Source organism: Leopardus geoffroyi, chromosome D1 (assembly GCF_018350155.1).
Source record: "Leopardus geoffroyi isolate Oge1 chromosome D1, O.geoffroyi_Oge1_pat1.0, whole genome shotgun sequence".
In the NCBI taxonomy this organism is placed as follows: domain Eukaryota; kingdom Metazoa; phylum Chordata; class Mammalia; order Carnivora; family Felidae; genus Leopardus; species Leopardus geoffroyi.
The window spans coordinates 51015443-51038769 of record NC_059329.1 but is presented as its reverse complement, the minus strand read 5'-3'; the positions used below and the strand labels follow the sequence as shown (position 1 = coordinate 51038769).

General features: G+C 37.0%; 1 protein-coding gene and 1 non-coding gene across 5 annotated transcripts in view; both read right to left on the bottom strand.

Annotated features, from left to right (window-relative positions):
- Positions 1 to 23327, bottom strand: part of TENM4 (teneurin transmembrane protein 4) — a 2911279-nt gene that overhangs the window by 2619809 nt on the left and 268143 nt on the right. The window lies entirely within an intron of this gene.
- LOC123602874 lies at positions 10198 to 10304 on the bottom strand. The gene has a single exon (XR_006714628.1). It is a non-coding gene; the product is annotated as a U6 spliceosomal RNA (small nuclear RNA).

Sequence of the window (23327 nt, the reverse complement as noted above, 5' to 3'; positions counted from 1 at the left end):
CCCTGGTTAAATCTCTCCAATCTTTTCTCTGTATTTCTCACTAGACTGAACAAAATATTCTAGTTAGGTTTTTACTGATGGAAAGGTAGACACCCAGAGGCAAAGCTGAGTGCTGCAGACTTGGAGCTACCTAAAACCCAAATTAATTTGCTGATAGATTCAATGTTAGGAATGGGCCTCTCTTTTAAATTCAATACTCTCTTAACTGTATCCAAAAGCCATTTCAGTTCAATGAAAAGACATTCCTAAAAAGTTGCAGTGTTGTCACCCATGCAAAGGACACTTAGCAGGCCTCCTTCATCTAAAAAGAAATATACCAATGGTTCTATTACAACACAGAAGGTCGTCTTATCCAGGGATAATAGAAGGCATTATAATACCTATTTGAAGAGTTTCCAGTTCAAATTGTAACTCCTTTGAGTCCAGTTTTTGATGCTTAACATGCATCATTTTATTATGCTGAGAAAGGGGAGAAAACGTATTGATCATACACCAGGCACATACATTAGCCAATTTAAAGAATTTCTCAAAACAATAATATTGGTGTTACTACTGTTATTTGTTACCCAGGCTTTTGGGGTCATATAAATGTACACAGAGTAATGATAATTTAATTTTATTATTAAGTCAGTTTTCTTATCCATAAAAATGGGCCTATTATTGAGTTTTCCTACCAAGAGAATTGGGGAGAGAATCAAGGGAGTAATAAGCATTGTAAATTATAAATTGGTATATAATTAAAGGTAAGGTTTCTTTTAAAATGCTGCTTGGGGCACCTGGGTGGCTCAGCTGGTTGAACACCCAACTCTTGATTTCAGCTCAGGTCATGATCCCAGGGTCAGGGGATAAAGCCTTGCGTCTGGCTCCATGATGAGTGTGAAGTCTACTTAACATTCTCTTTCTCTCTCCCTCTGCTCCTCTCCCCCACTCCCATTTGCCCTAAAAAAAATAAAACAAAATAAAATAAAATTGCTGCTTGATTCCAGCAGCAAATGGGCCTGCCTGAATTGGTGGATCCTAATGCCTACTTTCATCTAAGTTGTCACTCTACCTTTTCAAGAATAAACAGTTGATATTGGAACATTCCTTTCCTATTATCATGATCAATAGGGTTTACTTATCTGTGCCCACATTCATAATGATAAAGAAATAACCAACCTTGCTAAAAACCGTTAATGTTTTTTTTTTTTTTTTTTTTTTTTACCATGTTAAAATTCTTACAAACACAAGAATCCATTGGGGTCTATCTTAATGTTAGTTATACACAATGTAACTGGCACAGAAATCTCTAACTGCTTCAGAGCATTAGACCTCAGTGACTCTTTTGCCTAGCCCAGGAGAGTGGTGATATTTCATACTTTAATAATTGATTCTGAATCATATAGAGATAGAACACTGTATTTTTTTTTTCTATTGAATGGACATAGGACAACAAAGTAAAAAAGAATCCAAATTTGTTCATTTGAGTTCATAGTGATCAGTGTAATGAGAAAGTGTTCTAATCCACCTATTAAGTGGTTCCTATATGCTAGCACATCATTGTGGTTGTTATAATCACATACCAATGTGATTTTTTTCCTACAAACCATTTGTTCAGAAGGTGTAGATGGAGAAATCAAGGTAACTATCTAGAAGGTCACAAAAAGAACAGAGAGGAGCTATGATGAGAATCTAGATCTATCTAACTCCTTTCAACTAATGATTATTTTTCCGAATCCCCTTTATTACATCATGGACTACACAGTGTGAAAGATTTTGTCATCCAGAGAAAGTGTGTTTATTAAGTAATGAATTATTTTCTCATTTATTAATAAATCAAAATATAATAATGTCAGTTAGTGTTCTGATCAGTCTAAGATAGCCAGCTCTATCACAACGATTTGACATAACAGTTAAGAAATACTCCTATTTATTTATTCAGACTTATATCAGAATTAAATTTGTGTGATGCTCCAAAAATTACAAAATGTCAAGAACTAGTGTTTATGTCTTTTCAGAATCAGAGGTCTTGGAGTAAGGAACCAGTGACTTGGGGATAGTATGATCGGTAAACCCAGAGGTACCTGCAATGAAAGACTCTTTTTCTCAGCACTGAATGAGATAAAGTAGAGACAAGGGAGGCATATACTAACTGAAATCAACTCTTGACTTTTCATATTTTCAAGGATCCTGAAACTGGGCTAAGGACAAGAGGTAGGTTTCTAGAGATTCAGGATCAAGGATCATCTTCTATTGTACATCCAGAGTTCCATTCCTTATACCCTGCCTCTGCACTATTCCTTTCTTCAGTCTGTCCAAGAAATTAAGGCTTTGCTCTGTGTTGTATTAAGTTTTAAAGCTTTTTTAAAATGAGATTCCACAACTGAATTTTTAGTTATGAGTATCTGTACCATTTGTAATTTAGAAATTCCAGGTTTCACCTGGCTGCTTATGAGTCACATTTACAGTAATGGTCCATACCTCATGCATCAAACCTGTACCTTCTGATCAGCAGGAAGACCTGTATTTTCAATAGGTCCTACTATTCAACTATTTTTGAGATTCCTAAACAATAAAAATCTTCATATCTCAAATGCTCCTTAAACCTTATTAGTTTATGCAATCTGGGTAAGATAAATCTCCTTTTGATGTAGTCACTCTGTAACATATTATCCAAACTTGGGTACTTTTGAGAGTTAAAGAGGACTTTTACCAGATGAGATAGCTGGGTCTGTCCAGACCAAACTGGTGCTTGAGGTCATTGTACCTACCTCTAGGGATGCTCTAGAAGCAAATAATGCCACATACTCTCATCTGTCCCCTGGTGGATGGCAGTGTTATATCTATTCCCTAGTCCACATCTACTCTCAACTCAGAACAAATCTTCAAGGGTCTTTGGTGGTTTTTCCTGAATCTACATACTTTCAACCTAGGGCATGCAGTTATTCCTCAATGGATAATGTGGCAGAGGAATGTCCATGTAGAAATTTTCCAGTTTCACCTTTTATCTCCAACTTCCATATCCTGGTACATGGGCCATGCAATTCAACATGAACTTCTACCTTTAATAATGCGCATCTCCTTCACTGGCCCTGCAGCCATGTGCCTCTCTGATCCCATACTTTCTTTGGCCATTTGGAACCCATTCAAGTGCTTCTAAAAATTTGATGAGTTAACTATCTAGAATATTCTTTGACGTTAGAAGGTTGGTTAGCCAAAGACTAAATCCACATGCCAACTGAAAAAAAAAATTACCACCAGCTCAGCCAAGATAGCCTGCTCTATTATTATTACTTACACAATACAATCTAGTTCATATTGATTCCTTCACCAATCCCTGCTGTATTTAAAAAAAAAAAAAAAGATTTGGTATTGGCAGTTTCAAACAGAATTTTTTTAATTTCTATTTTTCCTATTTCCTCGTTGTCCTACCATTTTGGTGGTATTACTGATGCTGTCAATAACAAACAGAGGGTAACTTTAAAACACAATTGTAAAAGTTTACATGCACTGCTTCATTTGAGGTGGACAACTATATGAAATAAAAAAGTATTATTTATCATTCATTTTATTGTTGAGAAAACTGAGGTCAGAGAAGTTTTAAAATTCTTCCCAGGGTCAGAAAAAATAAATCAATAAAAATTTTCCCAGGGTCTAACAATTAAATAGTGACTTAACCAGAAAACAAAGTCTGTATTTTCTGCAGTTACATTTTGTGCCCTACAAACACTGAACATCCTCACTGCAACAACTTTTTTCAATGGCCTTAACCAACACCAATGACAGGAAGTTGAAAGACATGGGTAGAGCACCAAGGTGAACACCAGTCACCATCCAGTGGTCCCTTTTCATTAAATGTCCCTTTATTTTTCTGCTTGAAGGATCTTTGTTTGCAATGGAATCAACTTTCTCTGGCTTGAATAGTTCAGCCTCAACCTTAAGTTTATGTCCCTTTATATTCTCTTAGATAAATGCCATCCCTTGGGACACATAAGGGGTTGTCTGGTACCTTTTTAATCATTTGTATTGCTTTTTAACATCTTGCATTATCTTGCTGATGCTGGAAACACCAGGGCATCATTTTACACAGATCAGCAACTCTGTGTACAGTAGTTTGGGTATCTTGCATTTGTGACAGAATACATTCCACTCATTTGTCTCATAGATGTCAGTTGCATTTAAAACTTATTTTTCAGATCTAAAGACTGCACCTCCAATGCTGCACCAAAAAATGTCAGGCACTATTTTATATGTATCTTCAATATTTATGATCAGTATTAGAATAGTGTGGTATAGAATAAGGTTTTGGGTTTAGGCTGAAGTTCTTACTCTATCACTAATTCATCTGATGATGGGCAAATTACTAAAATGCTCTGAGACTCATTTTTATCACCTGTCCAGTGGTTATTATGATTACATCATGTATATTAAAATGCCCAAGACAGCCTAAGTGCTCAATATATGGGAGCTCTCATTAAAATTAACAGTAATGACCTCTACTGAATCAGTAATTAACACGTTTTTGTTTGATTTTGTTTTGTTTAAAGAAGGTAGACAATAATGACTTAAAAGCTGTAATGCATAACAAGGTGAGATGATATCCCAAATACTGACCTCAGACACATGGAGTGCTAAAAAGTAAACTAACTCAAAGCCAAGTGGGCTTTGCCTGCAAAGGACCTAAACTGACTAAAACTACTTCACCATGAGACTCAATTCAGAAAAAGATAACTCATTCCCAAAACTTTTATGGTTTCCATTCAAGTTATTAAAATAATTATTTTCATTAGATAATTTATTCTTCAGATGCTTGCTCATGCCTTCCTTTTTGCTCCAGACATTTTTTTATTTTTAAATCATACCTTCTGAACTGAATCCTCAATATTACCCTGAAAGACTCTACTAACTCTGTTACCCATCTCTGGTGGATGGCATTTTATTTAATGAAGTTGAAAATGTAAAATGTGTAAGTTCATTAAGGGCGCAATAGGTGGAACCTTCATGGGAAGAGCACAGGAAAACACTTAAGCAGAAGAAGGTCATGCACAGAAAAGAAAACGCAACTGGGAACTGGAAGACCAATCATTATGATGCATGACCTTGACAATGGATTGAATCCCTCTGGGGTTAAATCTTCCCATCTGTTAAGAAGATGGGGTATGTGATGAGCTATGATGTTCCTTGTTGAGTTCTAATCATTAAATGTTGAGAGAGATTTTCTAGAAATTTTTGGTTTTCTTTTTCTTCATTTGAAACTCAGATCCAGTCAATTGAGTTAGTCATAAAACTCAGTTATAGCTTTCTATAATCACTCATTTACAGAAGTTTAATTATTATTTTTATAGTTTTTTGGTTTGTCTTCTCTCCTATCATCACTGAAACTTCCATTCCTATCTTCCCCACGATTGGTCTTGCTCTAAGTTAATATATGTTTTTGGAAGAATTTTTAGATACATTTTTCCATTACATAAAGAATACTTTACTGTACATTCCATTTTTTTTTACTTATGTTTGTCCCAACACTGTGTTAAACTCTTTGTATCTCCAGCTCATTGTTTCTCAATGCCACCATAGTATTTTCACAGGAAACTTCCAGACTTACCTATTCTCCCAGGGTAGGACACATGAATGACCACCATCTAAATATTACCCCAAATATTCAGTCTTTACCAGGATAATTCTTAGGTAATTTATAGTTTTGTTGGTATTATGAGTAGTATCCTTCCTCCCACACCCCCCATACTTTTATAAAGCTGTTTATATCTGGTGAGGAAAAAACATATAGATTTGTTAGTATCCTGTATTTGAACATCTTGCTTAATCTTCTTATTAGTATTACTGGTGTATTAGTATACTCTATTTGATTTTTTAATAGATGACAATATTATCTGCAATAGGGGTTTGGTGTCTTCCCATCCTTATGCTTTTATACCTCTTTCTTTTATTAAAGTGGCAAAAAAAACCTTCTGTTATTAGTGATAGTAGCCTTCTCTTCTTCATTATCTTAAAGGAAATGAGTCAAAGTTTGTTCACTGAAATTGATATTTACTGTATGTTTTGATATAAAGCTTTTACTGAGTTAAGAAAGCTATATTCTGTTGTTAGCAATAAAAGCATTTTCTATACACATTTTAACAATATTAACTCTTCCAATCCATAAACCCAGGATACTTCCTGTTTATGATTCTATTTCTGTCTGTCTTCAGTTTCTTTCATCAACGCCTTATAGCTTTCATGTAAACCAACAATCCCACTTTTGCATACATATCCAAAGGGAATTAAATAAGTAGCTCTGAGATAACTTCACTTTCATACTCACTGAAGTACTATTCAAAATCACCAAGACATGAAAATAACTTGTGTCTGTCAATGGATGAAGGCGTAAAGAAAATGCCTAACTCACACACACACACACACACGCACACACACACACACACACACAGGAATATTACTTAGCCTTAAAAAAGAAGGAAATCCTACAATTTTCAACAACATGGATGAACTTAGAGGACATATCCTAAGTGAAATAAGCCAGACACAGAATGACAAATATTGTATGATCTCAATAATATGTAAAATCTAAAAAAGTCAAATTCATAAAAGCAGAGAGTAGGACAATGGCTGCCAGGGACTACGGGGTGGAAAATAATGGGAAGATACTGGTCAAAATATTATAAGACAAATAACTTCAGGGATCTAATACATAGCATGGTGATTATAGTTAATAATACTGTATTGTATATATAATTTACTAAAATATTAAATCTCAAGTATTCACACATGCACACGCAAAAGAGGTAACTATGTGAAGTGATGAATGTATTAATTAGCTTAACTGGGAAGTCATTGCACAATCTAAACATATATTAAATCATCATGTTTTATGTCCTAAGTACATATAATTTTTATTTGTCATTTTACGTGAATAAAGCCAGGAGGAAAAAAAGTCTGTTCCTATGGGATTCAAGGAAGATACTATATAACTAAATTGTTATATATGTCCAGTTAGTTAAGTAGTGTACATTCTCGCTGAAGATAATTGCTAGACATCCACAACTAGTGCGAAACTAGGCAATGCAATGATTACAAACCCTACCACAGAGAAATTAAAAATTCAAGAAGAAAAACCAACTGTGAATACAAATAAGAATAAGAAACAGCAAAGCATGCTAATATTTATAAGCCAACGTCAGGAAAGCCAACGTCTCAACTATGGGAGTTGAGAGGAGAACAAATTCCTTCCTAATATAGTGGTGTGGGAAGATGAGGGGGTGGTATATAAAAGGATTTGCTAAAGGAGCATCACTTTACTATGTGCCTGGAAGTGTAGGTAGAGAAGGGCGTGTGCAGAAGGAAAAATGGAACACAGTTATAAACCTGAGAGAACTCAGGCTACAGTGAGAAATGACAAGTCCCCTGAAGGGGTTAAATAGGAAATTCATAGCTGGGGGCTCAGGGATTATGGGGAAGTTTAAATTTATGTAAACTGAAGTCTTGAATACCACACTAAAGGATGTTGACTGTAATCAGTAGGCAATCTGAAAGAACAGAAGGATTTTAAACAGAAAAGTGATATGATCAGAATCAAACTTCCAAACAAAAATGATTGCGAGTCCCATTGGTAGGTTACTGAAATAATCCAGAGGTGAGTAATTGAGCTATGGATATGAGATACTGGTATGGGGAAGAAAGAATATAGATATGAAAAATTCTTAGCAGGTAAAATTGTGAGAATAGGACATGTGATTCAAAAATTAAAAATCAAAGGGCACTTAGGTGGCTCAGCTGGTTAAGAATCTGACTCTTGATTTTGTCTCAGGTCATGATCTCACAGTTCATGAGAATGAGCCCCACACTGGGGTCTATGCTGACAGTGCGGAGCCTGCTTGGGATTCTCTCACTCCCTCTTGCTCTCAGCCTCTCTCCCCTCTCAAAATAAATAAACAAGCATTTTTAAAATTAAAAAAATAAAAACTAAAAATCAAAATATTAACAAAGTGACACATATATGAATTACAATTATTGATAGAAATGTTGTGTCCATAGGCGAACAGTGAGACTTTTTAAAGCCTATAAAAAAACAAAACACACACACACACACACACACACACACACACACACACAAATAGGCATAAAGCACCATAATTTCACAATATAAATGCATCCATGTTTACAGGACCTAAAACTCAAGCAATTTTAGGGATCTGACCCTCTTTAAGGAACAGAATAAAACTAACAAACAAATATTTTTGGTTTTAATGGAAATAAAAAATATATATAATAAATTAATTATAAGAAACTTAGTTTTAAGAGAGAGAAAGCAGGGGAGGGGCAGAGAGAGAGAGAGGGAGACAGAGAATCCAAAGCAGGCTCTGAGCTGTCAGTGCAGAGCCCAAGGCAGGGCTCAAACTCATGAACTGTGACATCATGACCTGAGCCGAAGTTGTACGTTTAACTGACTGAGCCACCCAGGCAACCCTCATTCTATTTTTTTTTTTTTTTGTTACTGTTAGTGTAGTTGACCTTTAAAAAAAATCATTTTACAAAGTGTTGTTTGAATTGCCACGTAAATTTTCAGGATTACTATCAAACTGGGAAAATGTCAATTTCTTTATCACATATGATTTGCAAGATCTGAAAGAATTTTTCATACCCTAGCTTCTAGGTCTGTAATCCCAACTCGTGTCTCCTCTGCTACCCACATATCTCTGCACCTGGGGTGCACAGGGCAATCTGAGCAAATGGCATTGATCTCTTTGCTCTGAGTCAGCCCAGCAGACAGCAGGAACATTCCTGGTAGCTCTTCTGACACTGAGATGCATCCAAATAATTTTGCCTCTACATGGATGTGACTATGAACTATATAAATATATCCCACTATACATAAACTAAATGTATCCCTAAATGTACCTTAGTCATATCCCAAAACTGCACTGGGCAATTCCACCACCATCTGCCAAGAAAGAGTGTGACAGAAAGGAATATGACATGAAAAGAGAAGGCTGACCCAACAGATTGTAGTTAAACTATCTTAATTTCATAAATTTTACTATATATATGGCTACATGAACACCAAGGCCTTGAAAGGGACCCAGGCAAGTGAGGGGCCTAGAAACATACCATTTCATTAGCGTTGTGGTAAAATTGTCTCTAAAAAACAATTAAAATGCATTTGGTGATACTTTTTATAAAATAGGAGTTCTGCTTTAGATTGGTTGAGGATGAGAGGCCAGTAGCACATCTAGGAAGAAATATCCGGCACACAATGATTATAGATTGGCAATGTTAGAGGGGAAGTAGAGAAGAGGGCACTCATCCTTGGAAAGGTAGTCACTGGGGGATACTAAATAATTGACTATTAAGATAACACAGAACACAACCTCTTTAAGAGAGATAGATTTGAAGGAAAGGCACACTAATGAACTGTGTCCAAAAGTTTACAAACAGCAATGGAAATGTGGCATGGGGCTAATTTCCTCTCCACTGTGACCATATGCTTGGTGAAGGCATTAATGGCACTAATTGCTCAGGGGTGGCTCTGTGAAGTACATTTTATCCGCTTTGCTGAGAAATATAACAGAAACCATAAAATCTCAAGATTGCTGTTTGTAGCCCCTTCACAAATAAGCCACAATTTATCTAAGTAGGATTTGGTATTAAGAGAAAAGCCTGATCTTTCTTCTGCATGGACCAAATAAATCTCTGTTCAGCCCAGGAGCAAAGGTTTTCCAAATTAACTCTTCACGGATGGGTTGCTTGTCACCATTTCTGAGTCAACACAGATGGAAACACATGCTGTAGTTCTGTTCCTGAGTATGGTCCTGTAATTACTCTAAAATACCAAACAGTGTATTATAAGTAAGTAAGTAAGATGACAGGCAGAAAATGAAAGACTTCAGATACTTAGGGGATCCCTGAACACAAGTAAATCTGTTATTTCATTTCTAAGTAATTGGCTATTTATTTATTTATTTTTTTTTGAATTTATTTTTTTTTATATGAAATTTATTGTCAAATTGGTTTCCATACAACACCCAGTGCTCATCCCAAAAGGTGCCCCCCTCAATACCCATCACCCACCCTCTCCTCCCTCCCACCCCCCATCAACCCTCAGTTTGTTCTCAGTCTTTAACAGTCTCTTAAGCTTTGGCACTCTCCCACTCTAACCTCTTTTTTTTCTTTTTTCCTCCCCCTCCCCCATGGGTTCCTGCCAAGTTTAAAAATATGGAACGCTTCACGAATTTGCGTGTCATGCTTGCGCAGGGGCCATGCTAATCTTCTCTGTATCGTTCCAATTTTAGTATATGTGCTGCCGAAGCGAGCACAGTAATTGGCTATTTAGAAAGTTGGGTTTGACACAATTAGATTATCCAACTAAACTAGAAATTGTGTTTACCCACAAAACACATGTAACATCTAAGTAATTAGGCATGGCCTAGAGAGCTGATGGCCAAGCAGAGGACTCAATGTGAGTCAGAAGGAGCATTAGAAAAGAAGGTATACTGATGGATGGATAAGAATGCCCCTCTCCCCAGCCCCAGAAGTCAGAATTAGCTTTCACCAGTGTAAAAAATCTCTAGAGTAAAGCAAAGTCAATGGCAAGCCTGCAAAGGAAAATGTGAAAGCAAGAGAAGAACTGAAGTTTTTTTGGTCACCTTTTTTTAGTGTCAGTGACTCTCCTTGTATTTTGCAGGATTCAGGATAGGCAAAAGTGGCTGCACTGGAGACTATAGAATTTCCAGCATTTTACTGCATTCTAGTATGGTTGGAGTGACAAGTAGGGCATGTTGTAGAGTCTTAATTGAAGGAAAAAAATAAGAAAAAAAGCTTCCCCATACCATCAAGCACTGTGATCAAGAGGGAGGATTTTACTGTTACCATCTTCATAGCCAGTTCATGACATAATCATGCTATGAATCAGTATGTTGGGAGAACTACAGAATGTCATCCTTGGTGGAATGAAAGCATCATGTGGTGTATGTAGCATATTAGGCATTTCTATAATATGTTACCCCTAGAGCAAAGTTAGATACTCTTCTATGAGGAGTCATCATCTCAAACCTCCATTACTTTGACAGCCAGACAGGAGTTTACTAATATTTAATGTTCTACCGACAATCAGTGGTAAAATTCAAGTGATCATAAGCAACTGAGGGCAGATGGAGAATTTATGTCTAACAAAGATCCCCCCAAGGACTGTAGTGCCTGGATGCTCAGACAGCGCCCTACCCAGAGGTGTCCCAGCAGCAGTGGGCAGACGGAGATGGACATCTTGCCAGGCAGATGTTGCCAGTTGGATCTACCTCAAAAGGGCTCTTTTGCAAATTCACTCAAAGACCTGTGCATTGCAGACAGTAATCTCAAAAGTCATACGTGAAAAGGTCTTTCATCCCAAATCACCCAGAACAGTGATTCTTCAATGACGAAGCAAACCCAGAAAGATACCATGATACCTGTGAAATGTTCCTCTACAGACAAGTCCTCCTCTTCTTAGTACCTTTGGTCTATAGAACAGTGGGAAAGAGGAAAAGGCTTTTCAGTAAGACAAACAGATTTGGTTCAAATCACAACTATTGCTGCCACTCAGGGGATGTTTGAGCTGAGACAAAGCATTTAACCTCCTGAAGCACAAGTTTTTCTGCTTCTTCACTTCAACTTTCATATCTGGGCTCTTCTGCAATGAAGCAAAACATGGGCACCAGATAACATAGAAGGTCTAGGAATAAATTTAGGAATGCATGAGTTTTACCAAAACTTTTGTGGATAAGTGTGGAGGCCAAGTATAGAATCTCCTTTAAATACTTAGACGATAATTTCATTTGCTCACATTTATACAAAAATTACTGGAAATTATTAAATAGGGTATCTTTCCCAAATGCTATCCTGGAGTAAAAGGCAAACTTCCAAAAGTTTTTTTGTGATTCAGTCAACATTTTAACCATTATGGGCCTCAGTCTACCTCAAAATATTTTTTGGCAATTAGGTATTTATTTCGTACTACATCCAAATGAAGAGATCGGCCTTGTTGAATCATGTATTTTTTGAGATGTTAACAAACTCAGGTAATATATTATTTCAATACTATAATAATATGCTCACCTATTTGGGTCTGTCCATTGCCTGGCATTCAGCAAACTTGGCACATTTTTTGATGCAAGTGCATTTCCTAAGGAATGGCTTTATCCGGTACACAAGCCGATGCTCTACAAGTTGTCAGTGTTAAAGGAGATGTCACCTTAACAGCAGGGTGACCAGGGAGGTAATAGCATGATGGAACCCAACATCAAGAGGCCTAGGCAAAATGATCATTTCTAAATTTTCTTCCAGCATTTAAATCTGCATTAATGAAATGTGACTTTGCAGAACGAATGCAGCCCATATCAAATGGAAAATTCAGGAAACAGCACCCTGGAGCCCAGGGAAAGCTGGTGGGACAATGATATGGCAGCCTTAGAATAGTTCGTAGAAACTCTTTAATACCTGAATTTCTTTTATTATTTTTAATATGAAATTTATTGTCAAATTGGTTTCTATACAACACCCAGTGCTCATCCCAACAGGTGCTCTCCTCAATGTCCCTCACCCACTTTCCCCTCCCTCCCACCCCCCATCAACCCTCAGTTTATTCTGTTTTCAATAGTCTCTTATGCTTTGGCTCCCTCTCTCTGTAACTTTTTTTTCCCTTCCCCTCCCCCATGGTCTTCTGTTAAGTTTCTCAGGATCCACCTAAGAGTGAAAACATATGGTATCTGTCTTTTTCTGTATGTCTTATTTCACTTAGCATAACACTCTCCAGTTCAATCCACGTTGCTACAAAAGGCCATATTTCATTCTTTCTCATTGCCACGTAGTATTCTATTGTGTATATAAACCACAATTTCTTTACCCATTCATCAGGTGACGGACATTTAGGCTCTTTCCATAATTTGGCTGTTGTTGAAAGTGCTGCTATAAACATTGGGGTACAAATGCCCCTATGCATCAGCACTCCTGTATCCCTTGGGTAAATTCTTAGCAGTGCTATTGCTGGGTCATAGGGTAGATCTATTTTTAATTTTTTGAGGAACCTCCACACTGTTTTCCAGAGGAGCTGCACCAGTTTGCATTCCCACCATCAGTGCAAGAGGGTTCCCGTTTCTCCACATCCTCGCCAGCATCTATAGTCTCCTGATTTGTTCACTTTAGCCACTCTGGCGTGAGGTGGTATCTGAGTGTAGTTTTGATTTGTATTTCCCTGATGAGGAGTGACGTTGAGCAACTTTTCATGTGCCTATTTGCCATCTGGATGTCTTCTTTAGAGAAGTGTCTATTATTGTACAAAAAATGCATTTTCTGCACTGATTTTTCCCCAGGATTTCTTATTCCATGTCTGTGGCCTTTGCCATCATAACATCATTCACTCTTCCACATAAACACTCTTACTGCCTACTATCTTCCTTGTGCTTCTGCATTTATCCTTCATGATATAAGCACAATCGCTTTCTGGCTTCCAGACTGAGGGAGGTGGACCTCTCCCATATGCCTCTTTCAGCATACTTAGATCACATTTTATTTGTTAAGTTATAGGTTACCATTTTCCTCATTCAGAATAATGCCTTTGCTTCACTCATCTCTGAATCATCTGAATTTAGGGAAATGACTGGCAAATAATAGATGCCTATTAACACCTTACCTAAAAGTCCATGAAGAAAGGAATGAGGCTGTAATTAATAGACTTTGGTGAATTTGTAACTCTGTATTCATGTGCTAGGTAACACCATCACCTGGGTATATGGTTCCTTTCCTCTTACATTTTATAGTCTAGAAGATAACTGGAAATTCTCATCACTGATATATTTTTTTTTTCCAAAGGAGAAAAAGAAAGAAAAGAAAGAAGGAGAGATAGCAAGAGAGGGTAAGTAGGAAAGAAAGGAAGGAAGGAAAGAAGGAAGAAAGGATGAACTAATCAACAATCAAAAATGATAAAACACACTTCTGCAAATCTGGAAGAGATTCTGTTTTTGGTTTCTGCTCCCTTGTGCAGTCATACTGAGGCCTTGCTTAAGTGTGTCCATGCAATTGCCCTAATTGGAGTTAACTAAGTATTTTTGCATGTGTGTATTTTCCCCCAGAGCTAATTTGTGCATTCAGTATATCCAATTCTAAAGGATATATGCATCCCTATGTTTATAGCAAAATAATTTATAATAACCAAATTTCGGAAGAAGCCCAAATGGCCACTGACTGATGAATGGATAAGGAAGATGCAGCACATATATACATAATGAAATATTATTCAGCCATAAAAAGAATGAAATCTTGCCATTTGCAACAACATGGATGGAGTTAGAGAGTATAATGCTATGTGAAATAAATCATTCAGAGAAAGGCAAATACCATATGATTCCATTCATATGTGGAATCTAAGAAACAAACAAACAGAAAACAAGCAAAGGAAAAAAAAGTGAGAGAGGCAAACCAAAAACAAACTCTTAACTATAGAGAACAAACTGATGGCTACCAGAGGGGAGGCAGGTGGGGAAATAGGTGATGGGGATTAAGGAGAGCACTTGTGATGAGCTGGGATGATGTAAGGAATTGCTGAATGTCTATATTGTACACCAAAAACCAATATAACACTGTATGTTACCTATACTGGAATTTAAAATTAAATGAAATTTTAAAAAGGTTTAAAAAATATAGCTAATTCAACCCAAAAAGCATTTATTAAGCAAATAATATATTCTAGTCAAGGTAAAATACAAATTTGAGCAAGTCATGGTGTATGCACTCAAAGGAAAGGAAAAAAATTGAGTGAACAGATTTGGGGCCGCTTATGTGCCATACAGACTTTGGTCGTGAACATGTATGGGGGAGAAATCTGTTTCCCCCAATTTAATTTTCTAGTCTGTGTGCAAGCTTTACATAGCCTGTCATGTAGAACAAAATTTACCAGGAAAGAATTTCCTATAGGTGGGCTGCACTCCCACAGTCTACTTTGGACAATTCACAGGTCACCTTGAAGGATGTGTCCTCCCTTCCTCCTGACTTTACAGTGTATTCTGGAGAGTAAGAGAAGTTTGCTTTAAAATACAATGGGTTGAGTTTTTTTTTTTTTTTTTTTTTTTTTTTTTTTGGAAGAAGATTTGTATGTGTGTTTGTGTGAGATGCTAGATAAAAGTCCTGATGCTCTAAAAAGAGAAAAAACTAACAATGTACTTCTGAGATTAGGTGGGTAATTTAGAACACCAAGTCATTTCACATCCCTGGGGTGCAAAGAGGCACACAGCCTGCTCTTAGAATCGATAATCAAAACAAATCCTACCCCAGCAGGACATACAGTATCTGTCCAGTTAATAAAAGCTTGAGCTCCTATTTTTAGATTTATTCTCACACTAGGGAGACAGCAGTGACATAAAGGAGTTTTGTTCAAAAGCCATCTAGACTTTTTCAGAAGGGAGTTTTCCCTTAGTTTTTTTTTTTTGTTTTTTTTTTTTCCCCATCTCCTCTTTCCCTTCCTTCCTGTTCTAATTAAAGCAGATTTAAGGGAGGAACTCACATTTTCAAAGCCAAATTTTCTGTTTTGAGGGTTGGCTCTGAGTTTTCTATTTGATGAATAAACCAGGCACTTGGCATGCTTGCTAAACAAAGTATTTTTTTGTTTGTTTGTTCTCCAGAAACCTCAGGGAACATGAGGATTTTAGAATCAACCCCTATGAATTCCTTGCCAAATCCCTGCAAGTCTCACTGTTGTTTTGGGAGGAAAAATATGGTGTCTGTGTTTGAAAAGCAGGTCAAAGGTGGCAGAAGGTTAACAGTCTATATATATGGGCAAGACAATTAACCTTGGCCAAGGGTGAAGCAATACAGAGAAAAGTAGAGAATCAGGAATGAATGCATATCCAATATTGTTCTCTCATCACGCCAGACCTCTCTGCTGGGCTATGTATAGTTTCTAGGTTTTGAAAGAAACCTGGATATTCTCATCTTAGTTCATGACTAAGATCCCGCTTGAAAGACTTGAAAAATACTAATATATATAATATATAATAGATATTTATTATATATACTACATATTTATTATGTGTAATATATATTACATATATATGTAATTTAGTTGTTCTGGAGAAAAGGCAACATATAAGATTGAATAAACTCTAGTGAGAAAAGCTTCCCAATCTCAGCTAAAACCTCAAAAAGTCAGAGGAGGGAGACCAGTCTTGACACCAGACAAAATGAACTTTAATATTCATCTCTGCTACTTTCTGAGCCATACTGGGGAAATCATTTGATCTCTTTGAAGGTTGGCTGGTTAATTTTTAAAAGTAATACATGTTTTATTAATTATACTTTTCATATGCTAGGCCTTTGCTTGACTAATACCACCTCGCTTGATACTCAAAACAACTCTAAGAGGGAGACCATATTATTCTATTTTCGATGAGGTCATGGAAGTTTAGAAAGATCACGCAACTAAATGAAAAGTGGAAATAACTTGCAAGGGAGCAGTTAAAATATTAAACGCCAAATACATAGAGCACCTGGCGTGTGGCAGACACAGTAATGCTGGGGATGCTAATAGGACTGGTGATGGTGGTGGCGGTGGTTCTAGTGGCTGGAATCATGAACTGCTGATTAGAGGATGGGCTAAGGAGTGAGGAACAAGGACCGAGGAGGTTCTGGAGCTCCTTCAAACCTAGCTCAGTGCCTTGCAACAAATGCATTGCAACAAACATGCACTGACTGACATTGCCAGGATTATGTGTGGGCCCCTAGGACTTGGAGGACAGATGTAGGCATCTTTGAGGTACATGACTCAAGGCTGGCTTATCTAAACAGTACACCATCAGAGAAGATGAGCACACGGTTTCAGTAAAGACAATCCTGTGAGTTATGAAACTCCAGGGAGGTTCTGCGTGGGTGGCATACTAACACTTTCTGAAACAGGTTCTACACTTTTCTAAAATTTTGCCTTAAGCAGCTGGACTGTTTCAAACTCAGGTTTCAATAAAACTCAAACTATCTGGACATTTTCGAACTGAGGTTTCAGTATTGCTCAGGCTACCTATAAAAATGAAAGTAGAGAGTTAATATTAAGCTTTTACACTTGTGAATAATAAATAAATTGAATATGAACACTTGGCTAATGCACTGACACTGAATATAAGCTCATTGAACTAAAAAAAAAAAGAGCCTTAAATGGCATTCATTGTAAAAATGAACTTGCATTTGTTTTAAAAATATAAATTTATTGAGGCACCTGGGTGGCTCAGTTTGTTAAGCATTTGACTCTTGATTTTAGCTCAGGTCATGATCTCGCATTTCATGAGATGGAGTCCCTGTGCTGGGCTCTGGACTAACAACACAGAACCTGTCTGGGATTCTCTCTCTCCCTCTCTCTCTGCCCCTCCCTTGCTCACATGCACGTGTGCTCTCCGCCCCGTCCCCTGCCCTTTCTTGAAATAAACTATTATAAATATATAAATATAAATAAATATAAATATATAAATATTTAAAATGTATAAATATATTTATATTTTATATAAATATCATATATATAAATTTTTCAAAAAATGAATTTCAGGTGGTGGTTGATATTGTAGCTAGATAGCTGGGGCAAAGGAGGCAGGAATTATCTTCCCAGGACATATGTTCTCTTTTAGTGATCAGCAATGATGATAGTACAATATAAATTATTAAATGCCTGTTACACTCCTTATTATCTCATTTAGTTTAACCTCACAAAAACTCTGTGAAGCAAGTATTCTATCTTCCCTTTCTAGATGCTGAATTTGGGGAACAGGAACATGAAGCCATTGAGAGGTTGTACAGCTTCACTGGAAGGATTATGATTAGATGCAGATTTGACCATAAGACTCATGTTTTCATTTACAGCAAAAAAACCGTGACAATACATCTTGTGGCCCTAGATACTTTGTACAATACATTTGCCTTGCCCTGTCATCCCCCTAGGCTAATTGTAGACAAATGTCTCTCCTAGCTTGGCTGCCTTGGAGAGTGGGGAGTCTTCTCCAGTCATACTTCATACCATGTATCTGGAATGATACATCGCCCCCTAAGGCTGTATTGAAAACTGTCATTTCTGGGGCGCCTGGGTGGCGCAGTCGGTTAAGCGTCCGACTTCAGCCGGGTCACGATCTCGTGGTCCGTGAGTTCGAGCCCCGCGTCAGGCTCTGGGGCTGATGGCTCAGAGCCTGGAGCCTGTTTCCGATTCTGTGTCTCCCTCTCTCTCTGCCCCTCCCCCGTTCATGCTCTGTCTCTCTCTGTCCCAAAAATAAATAAACGTTGAAAAAAAATTAAAAAAAAAAAGAAAAAAGAAAACTGTCATTTCTATATGATAAATCTCTTTATGTGTAGAAATCTTTATGTGAGAAATCTCTATATGCCAATGAGAGAGAGGCTCACCTATTATAGAACCTGAGGGACTCCCAGAAGGGCCGTCTAACTCAGAGATCTAGATCACCTAACTGGGGAAAACCTGATTCCATCTTTTCAAACATTCATGATCTATTGAGAGAAAAAGGCAGTAAGTAGGTAATCGTTAGACAATGAAAGAAGTGAACATGGAGGCACTATTGGAACAAAGAGAAGGGGCACCAATATAGAGCTAAATGGAGATGATCCATTGTTAAAGAGGTGTCTGAAATTGATATTGAAAGCTCATGTGAGGTGGACAGGAGAAATGATAAGTGGCAGCCTGAAGGGCAGGTGGTAGCAGAAGGTGCAGAATAAATCATCATTGAGGAAGCACACATGAGGAGGACCTCAATTTTTTGTGTTATTGAGACTTAAAGGGTGACGTGGAGAGTGACAGGGCATATGCCTGGTCATTGAGGGTCCTGCATGTCATGTTAAGGAGCCTGGATTTCTATCTCACTGAGAGGTCCAGCGGAAAAGATGCTTCTCAGATCTATATTTTAAATTAAAATACTAATTAAACATTAATACTAATACTACTACTAATAATTCTAACGTTTCTAGACCTGACCTCTTCCTTTTTTTTTTAATTTATTTTAATTAATTAATTAATTAACTTATTTATTTTTTTATCCCTAGCTAGATGTCTTGTTCATGTGGCTGGCTCACCACTATGAACATAGTCCCTTGACATTCCAGATGTGTCTCTGGAGCTAGGATAGTTCCTTTACCATTTTCTTACTTAGCTAGACCTTATTGCATTTATCCCAGCCTTTCCCAGGCTATCCCAAACCCCAATGTGCCTTGCTTCCATAGAACCTTCTTTGAGTGTACACCATTGCCATCTCTAGAAGTTCTGTTCCCATGTAAATGTGAGTGGTATGGGGGAGAAAGCATAGTCATCCAAGTCATTTCCACGGTTTACCTCATGAAAATACATACACCTATGAGTTGTTATTATTATTACCATCACATTTAACAGATGAAGGGAAGCACAGAGGCTGTGAGTGACAGAGCTGGGCTTTAAAACACACTGGGCGGGCTGTCTGTCTGGAGAGCCTAAGCTCCCACACACTGTGCAACACAGATTCTTAATATTAAGTCACTCTCAGCCCTAGCTTTATGCAGTAATACTGAGACTGACAGGACCAAGATCTCAGATTTGTCTGCCAATTCTATGACAGGCTTTATTCAATTTTTATTCCATTATTTTTAATTATTTTTATTATTAATAGAAATGACACTTTATATTGTCTTGCTTTACAGTTTCAAGCATATACACATATCTCCCTCTTCCTCAGAATGAGAGTATATTGCCAGAGTCTAAGAATGATTTTATGCTTTATGTAACTGATCAGCCAACTGTAAAGAAGAGTTGCCATTTTAGAAACTCCTCAGTCATCAACATGAGTGACAGCAGTCACAAATAAATCAGATGCAATGCCTAGAAGGTAAATTGTTCATAAAATATGTTTCTCATGCCATTTTCAAATGTTTCTCCTAGCTGAGACAGTAAGATAAACACTCATCTCCTCTCTTAAGCCAGTTAACTGTAATTGGGTAGAGGATCTTACCTCAAGGAAAATAGCTTTGTGCTGCCAAAAAACCCCAAGGGCTCCCATGCTACAGAAGCACCTTCTAAAATGGAAATCATAAAAAGACCCCTTGTAAAGCAGGACTGGAAAGCAGGATGGGGCTGGAGGGTTTAGTTACTCTGAATCTGTGATTCATAAAGATGGACGCAGTAGCAATGAAGGTGGAATTCTCTGGTCCCTAACTGCCAGGAGAGACCACCATGAGGAACAAATTCTATCTTCGTATTCAATCTTTCTGCTAACCTGATGAGCAAAAATTATAGACTTGTATTCCCATGAAGAGACATCAGATCTGTATCTTCCGGTGGGGAAGAAGGGAAGGAAAAACAAAACAAACAAACAAGAAAACAAATCTGACTGGATGGACGTGTTTATTTGGCAATAGTACTATCAGACTTGCCTGAACAACTTCTTAGCCTGCGGAGCTTCCCAATGATGCTGGAATTGTTTCTTTTGACTTTTGTTTTAATATGTGTTCTTTTTTTTTTAATTACTCTAAATGACTTTCATTTTCTAAGAAGAAATTAGTATGAACTGGAATCAGTTCCAGCTGCTACTGATTCTAACTTCACTTCAGAAAGCTAAGTGGCCCCAAAGAATTTGACCTTTACAACCTTCCTTTTTCTTATCTGTGCAGTGGGGATGACACCATTCTCTCAACTCACAGAGATATTGTGGGGGTTTGATAAGATTCACGCCCACACAACTTAGTGCCTGACATACAGATCGCATTTAGTATATTGTAGATTTTATGATTATTTTCTTAGTCCACTGAATGTTAAGGGTTGCCCACTGAATTTTGTTTTTGTAGTCACCTAGTGTTTGAGGTATTGTCCATTCCACTGGTTCTCAAACAGTTCTCTTTCAAGACTCCTTTATATTCCATAAATTGTGGAAAGCAACAAATAGCTGTTTTATTTTTTTTATTTTTTTTAACGTTTTTATTTACTTTTGAGACAGAGAGAGACAGAGCATGAAAGGGGGAGGATCAGAGAGAGAGGGAGACACAGAATCTGAAACAGGCTCCAGGCTCCGAGCAGTCAGCACAGAGCCCGACGCGGGGCTCGAACTCACATACCGCGAGGTCGTGACCTGAGCCGAAGTCGGACGCTTAACCAACTGAGCCACCCAGGCGCCCCAAATAGCTGTTTTAAAAACGTAGGTTATATCTATTAGTATTTGCCACATTAGAAACTAGAACTCATGTTTAAACTTTATTATTATATTTAAAATTACAATGCTATACTCAAGACATTGACATAAATACCTTATTTTAAGAAACGTGATACTTCGTAAAACAAAAACAGAATAAGGACAGTGGTATTGTGTGTTTTTTGCAATTTTCTAGTTTTTGGCTTAGTTGAAGTTATCTCTGTGCATATCTGCTTCTGTATCTGATCTGTTACAATACATACTTTTATTGAGTTGAAGGATATGAAGAAATATGGGTGCACACAGATAGGCAGTTAGAAAACTGTAGGTCCTCATAGACCTCCTGAAAGGTTCTCAAAGACCTCCCACGACTTTCCTTTGAAAAACTCAGTTCTATTCAAAGCACAGATTTCCACTACCCACCTTGCCTCATTTACCATGTTGATAGCCCTAAGGAAAGAGTACTAATCTGAAGTGTCAGGCACCCAGCTGGCACTTCTCTTTTCCCCAAATATTTAATAGAAGTGGAAAGCTGATTCTCTTTACTATCTAGTTTATCATTTCACATGTGGCATTGTTCCATTGATGCCAAGGGCATGCCAAGGCTGATTCTATTTCTTCCCCCAATTTGTACTTTGGGCCTTTATGAAGGCTGTGGACATATCACTCTCAGCTTGGGGACAGAGATAAACAAAGCAAGCTCAATCAAGGTATATTTTTGGAGAAATGGAAATATATTGTCATCCAAAAAGAAGTTTCATATAGGAAATAGAAACAAGAAAAATAATAACAGTTTAACATTTTATCACCTTGACAGTGTATATATATATATATATATATATATATATATATATATATACTTTTCATATGTAATAGCTTTGATTTTTACTTTCAGCAACAGTGTTGGAAAATAAAAGAGGTTTATCAATGGAACAAAAATACCAAGGAAATTATACATGTTAGAAAGAAAATGAGGTCAAATCTATGGTAAAAACAGAGGAGAGGAAAACATAGGCTAAAAATGGGAAGCAAAAGCCGTTCTTCACAACAATCCTTGGAGAAACTCCAAAACCACATTCATCAAGTATATTATTTAAGAACTACACTTGGAACCTTCAACTAATTAGGTCTTGCCCTCTTTGTGAAGTCTAGTAAGACCTTTTCAGGTGATAGAATGCTCTATAATCTGAACTGTCCAATACGGTAGCCACTAGTTACACAGAACTACTGGGCACTTAAAATGTACTGAGTGTAATTGAGGAATTATATTTTTAACTTTATTTAATTTTAATTAAGTTAAGTTTTAGAAGTCAAATGTGACTAGTGGCTATTATACTAGATAGTGGAGAACTGAAATGAAAAAAGATGTCTTCATATGAAAAGTGTTAATTATATTTTGTTTTAATCAAATATTGAAATGCAATGCTGTTGTTGGAAAGAATGAGGTAGGTCTAGTGACTGGCAGAGATGTTGACAATGTGATTATTTTTAAAAGAGAGTTGGAGAATGTTAGAATGTTAGAGATGGTATAGTGCATATTTGTAGAAAAAGAATTTGAAAGAATATATACCACCCTGGGAAGGGTTGGAATTTCACTTCTATACATGTTTAGTGTTATGGAACAAAAATGTTAAAAATAGAGACATGAAGGGGAAAATTAGTCATAAATGGGATGCCTACAAGATAACTTTTATGAGTTAAACATATTTGCTTTGGGGCCCCTGGGTGGCTTAGTCAGTTAAGCGTCACACTCTTGGTTTCATCTCAGGTCATATCTCTCAGTTTGTGAGTTCAAGCCCCACATCAGGCTCCGCATCGACACTGCAGAGCCTGCTTGGGATTCTCTCTCTCCCCCCACCCCTCTGCCGCTCACATGTGCTCACTCTCTCTCTCTCTCAAAATAAATAAATAAACCTTAAAAATATATATATATATACTTCATTTGCCAAATGTATTCAAATAGATTGTTTAAAAAGTTACGTATAAACACTGAAAGCTTTTAAAAAATAGAATGAAATTAATTTACCTCATTTTGAGATGAGAAAGTACTTGTTAGGTATTACAAAGAGCAGAAATACCAAATTCTAAAAGAATAGTTCAATATATTTGAAAAGGAGAACTGTTACATTTTAAAATGCATTGCAAGTAAAACTAAACTCACATAAACTCAGTAAAAATATCTGT